The sequence below is a fragment of the Solanum pennellii genome, chromosome 12 (assembly GCF_001406875.1).
Source record: "Solanum pennellii chromosome 12, SPENNV200".
Classification (NCBI taxonomy): domain Eukaryota; kingdom Viridiplantae; phylum Streptophyta; class Magnoliopsida; order Solanales; family Solanaceae; genus Solanum; species Solanum pennellii.
In genome coordinates, this window is record NC_028648.1 from 59,989,726 (window position 1) to 59,995,497 (window position 5,772).

Consider the following 5,772-nt stretch of genomic DNA (forward strand, 5'->3'; position numbering starts at 1 on the left):
ATATATATTATCTTCATTCTACCTATCTATCGGATTAGTCTTTTAACAAATTATGGTCAATTATTACTTAATTAATACGACTATTCGGTATACATAAAAAAATATGCATGAGTAGTCAAAAGTGAATTGGAGGATTTACATTAGTTACTTAAATAAATGAAGTTTTAATATAATACTTAGCATATTTTTTTGACTTAATAACACTTACTTTTCTTGTTATTTATGATATTACGCTTGTCTTCTTTGTTTTGAATTTTTGGTAATGATTTATTTCACTTCTTAATTATCAATATAAAAAAAGTTCCCTTTCTAATGTACTAGTTTTTGATTCCTTGATAATCGATGTTTTTCAATCTTCCATTGAAACGGCATTTTGTTTATAGGATTTTATAATTTTATGTAATTCATTGTAAAATCACTTATAATAGTATAAACAATTAGAACAAAGTGTATATTAATTTGTTATAGCTTTGCGGGGATAACTACTAACCCCCTTGTATCTAGTTTATAATTTTAATGTGATGCCAAGGGCAATATTCCTGGTTTGCAATGATAAGTATTATATATAGTTAATATTAATGTCCCTTCTTAACAAAAAAAAATTAAAAATTGTTTGCATTCCACTCGATATGAAAATTGAGTTTCTACTTTTTTAAGTTCCAACATTTGATATAAAATTGGGATAAGACACAAGTATTTTTAGATGATAATTGAAATTTAGGGGATTAGATATAAGTATTCCTTTTAGTCTATGATCGAAATCTCAGAGATAACTAAACTTAACTAAAGTCCTATTATCCTCCCAAACTCATTTTTTCGTATTTTTGTGCACCTTTTGTGCGGGCGTGACATGTCAAATATCTCTCACGCGCTTCAATTGCGTGGAATTACGGAGTGTGTCACGTAAGCCAAAAGGAGTACAAATTACAAAAGAAATGGGTTCGGGGGTAATAAGACCTTAGTTTAGTTAAGGTGTGTCCCTGGAATGTCGGTCATACTCTAGGGGGTACTGGTGCCTTCTCCCAAAAGGTAGAATTACCTCCTTATACTATGACCTAAATCTCAGACACGCCTTAACTGAACTAAGGTTCTGTTACCCCTTGAACTCATTTTCTTTTTGTAATTTTATACACCTTTTTGGCTTACGTGATATCCAAACATCTCCCACCCGGCTCAACTGCGTGGAGTCACTGGATGTGCCACATAAGCCAAAAGATGTACTAAATTACAAAAAAATGAGTTCAGAGGATAATAACACCTTAGTTTAGTTAAGATGTGTCTCTGAAATTTCGGTAATAATCTAGGGGATACTTATATCTTCTTCGTAGTTATACACATACTTGTTGATATTAAAACTTATACATATCATTATTTAATTTCTTTTTTGTAAATTATTTATTTTTAATTTCTTTCTCACTTTAAACTTTTATTTTTTTCCTTTCTTTAATTTCTTATCTTTTCACTTTTAATTATTTTTAAAAAATTATGTGTATATAAAAATGTAATAAAAAAGTGTCCTTTAATTTTAACATTGTATTTTTTTTTTATGTTTTATTTGATTTTCTTCCTTTATTTTGATATCTGTTCGAAATTAACTTATTCTAAATATAAGACATTTGAAATCAAATCAAAAGGTAAAACAAAGAAAATAAAAGGAGTAAATAAAATCAATAAATCAGTTTGGATGCAAGAACAAAAAATGTGTATTAACTTAATTAAAATATAAGACAAAGAAAAAACGAACATTTTAAAAAAAAAAAATACAAAGAATTTTTTTAGAAAATTAAAAAAATATTTACACATGTGGCAAACGCATGTGTACAAACACAACCAACTTGGGCGGCTGAAGGTGTCATGTCAGCACAATTGATATATAAATACGAAAAAGTGAGTTTAAAGAGGTAATAAAAAACCCTACTTAAATTTAGACGAGTCTCTATAATTTCAATCATAATCTAGAGATACTTATGATTTAATCCTATAAAAATCTCCATTTTCAATAAAATTAGTCAAACAAATTGGTGGCATCAACTGTAAAACAAGTTTAGCTGAATTGGTTAATGGAAGATGAGAATATTTATTTATAATAGTAGTTTTTTTTAAAAAAAATGCTTATTTATAAATTAGGATATGTTAAAAAGGGAAAATTAGTCATATTATAATTTTTACATTAATAATTAATAAGTTAAATGAATTGTTAACAAAAATTCAAAATAAGAGAGTCAAGTGTAATGTTATAAATAAATTATAAGAAAGATGAGTATTACGAAGATAAGTATGAAGAAAGATCTCTGAAATTATCCCTAATACTGAATGAGTATGAATAAATAAATTGCATAAATTATGACAATCTCAATTGTATTTATTGAATGTATTACTTGAATATTTTACTAAAGTATTTGGTAAAGGTTATAAACGGATGATTTGTACATTCTAAAAAAGGTAGAGACGGAATCAAGGTTAGGAGTTTAGGGGGTTCTAAATCAATTTTGTTTGGGGTTCACATGTTAATATACATACATTTTATTAATTTTATAATACAAATATAGAATCTACGAAAAAACTAGTGGATTCGTCGGAATCTATGAACCCCCACCTAGCTCCGCCTTTGATAAAAGAATATTTTCACCCTTGTGAAAAGGATACTTGAAGAGAATTGAAATAAGATTGGTCTTAAAAGTTAATCAATTATTTCTCATTTTACAATACATTGTAAGTACGATCTCTATTCAATTGAGACATTCTTAAATTGATCGAGATTATCTTTTATCTTAATCAATTTTCTCTCTGATTCAGGTATGTATATTTATATATAACATCTCTAATAGAATTTCTGTAAATCTTCAATCTACAATACGATAGATAATGCTAATATGAATATATATTCGAATAATAAAGAGAAAATCTCCTCATAATATAATTATTTAACGACTACATTATGGATGCTTTTGTCCTCGTGATATGAGAAGAGATATTATTCAATTTGTAGAATTTCAAACTTTTACTCTAAAGAAATAATAATCAAATATAAAAGATAATTATACTTTCCTTTAAGGAAAAGTAAAAATAATTTGGGAAAATTGTATATAATAGCAAACTAATAACCTAAAATAAATGGAGTAGCTAGGGTTTGATTTAATTGTGCTCCATAGCAAACGTTAGCCAAAGTTTGCCAGGCGTCTCTCTCCCAAAAATCTCGCTCGCCACTCTCCCTCTGCTCGCCTCTCTCACTTTATACACAGAAGTGTATAAATTCTGTTTCTGTTTTGTATAAAGCGAGAGAAAATTGTATATACACATGTAAAAACATATATCTTCGTGTTATACACTTAATTATACAATTTACAAACATTTTACTTCAATTCAATTGTAGACAAATGCAAATTCTATACAAATATTGCAGAGAAAAAGGCCAACGAATTATACAATTGCGAATTATACAATTGCAGCGAAATACAATTTTCTCTAGCTTTATACAACAGAAGTGTATATATTGTGTTTGTGTTTTTGTATAAAGCGAGAGAAAAACATATATCTTCTTGCTATACACTTATAATTATGCAATATACATACACTTTAATTCGATTCAATTGTAGGCAAAACAAATTTTATAAAAATATTGCAGCGAAATAGGCAGCGAATTATACAATTGTGCATTATACAATTGCAGTGAAATAGGATAGCGAATTATACAATTGCAGCGAAATAGGCCAGCGAATTATACAATTGTATATGTATAGCGAATTATACAAATTTATGTTTGCTATGGAGCGCAATTATGCAAACTTTGTTATAGCATACAAAATGAATTTTTTGTTTGCTATATGTGAAAGTTGCCCAAATAATTATGATTGTGTTTTGGCTTTCTTTCCAGAGAAAAGTAAAACTCAATTGTGATAAGAAAATTATTGGAAAATCCTAATAAATTTGACGAGGGATATATCAATTCTAAATGACAAAGTTAACGAATATAACAGATCTTTTACCCTCAAACAATATAATACAATATATTATAAAACAATAGGTATCAACCATCCAAACAAAGTGATAACATCGAGTGGATTTCTTACTGTTAATGTATTCTTTTTTAGTGTTTAATCTCATCCTGTTGGCTAATTAAAATCACCTTTGTAATATCGACACATAGTGTCAATTTTGTTTTGCCGTTTATTTTCTAAATTAAATTAAATTTTGGCCATAGCCCAAAACTTTTACCAGCAGCAATCCAAATGGACTAAAAGAGCAGATCCAGGAAGAGGGGATTTTTTCTTTTTTAAGGTTTATTCAAACATAAAAATTATATTTGTGTAAGTATATATTGTAATTTGTATACTATAAAAAAGTTTTTTTTTGTATAATTTGTGTTATAAAGTAAGAAAGAGAGAAAGATAAAAGGAATTGGGTAGAGAAAAATTTATATTGTATAATTAAAAGTGTATAGAACGAAAATATATATGTATTTGTATTTGTATATACAGTTTTCTCTCACTTTCTACACACACACAAAATTTATATATTTGTGTTTGTATAAAGTGAAAGGAGCAAGAAAGAGTGTCGAACATGATCAGGAGAGTGGCAAGCAAAATATTTGGAGAGTGAGACGAACGAAAAAATATGTATTTGTACATGTATATACCGTTTTCTCTTGCTTTATACAAATACAAACATAATTTATACATTTTGTGTTTGTAGAAAGTGAGAGAGGCGAGAGAGAGAGTGGCGAGCAAAATTTCTGAGAAAAGAGGCGAATGACAAATTGTTTGCTACATATTACAATTAAATAGTATAGAATTTAATGAAACTATTGTTAAATCATTTAATTTTAATTAATAATTTGTTTTATTTTATAAAATTTTCCCCAAAAAAGGGGTTAAGCCCAAGTTCATTTAGGACAGCGATGAATTGGGCCCAAAATCTAAGATCAACACAATCAGCTCCCGACGAACATAAATTAGATTTGGGCCCAAAATTTATTTTCTTTATTGTTGGAAACTTACATAAATATATTATTATAATAAAAGAATATTTATCATTTGTAGCAATAATATTTTTTTTTACTTGATCATTTTTAATTTATTTATTATACAAGTTTAATAAATATCACAAAAATAATTTATTATTCACATATAATACAAGTTTTAATAATGGATGATACATTTATCACACATTTTAATATAATGTGTCAAATTTTTACCAAACAAACATAATATATTTCAAAAACAGTTATAATTCATATATATTACATACATAATTCACTTTTAATACATATTGCAGATTTAACATATTATTGCTATAAATGGTAATAAGAAAAATGTTTCGCTAAAATCAGCAATTATTTATTAAAATGTACCGATTCATTTCCTTCTTCTTTTAATTGTATTTATTATATTTAATTCTTATTTGTTTTATTCGATATTAGTTTGTTTATAACTCAATTCAAATACCCTAAAAGATGAATTATTTTGGTTATTGACTTATTTATAATAAATTTTTCAAAAAATAAACACTTGTCTGTCTCCATTTATCTAAAGTATATGATTGAATTTCTTACTTGCAATAGTTATTTCCAAATTGCCGTTCCTTCTAAGGAATTTAAAAATTTTCTTTACCTAGTCATCTTTTGGACAAAATGTGCTCTTTTCAAAAAAAATAATTCAAAGTGTGAAAATTAATAACTTCCTTAAATAAATTGTGTGTCTATACTTTCTTTGAAAATTAGCCAAATATTTTAAATTATTCGATAACAGTATAATAGCAGCCGTTTCAAGTATC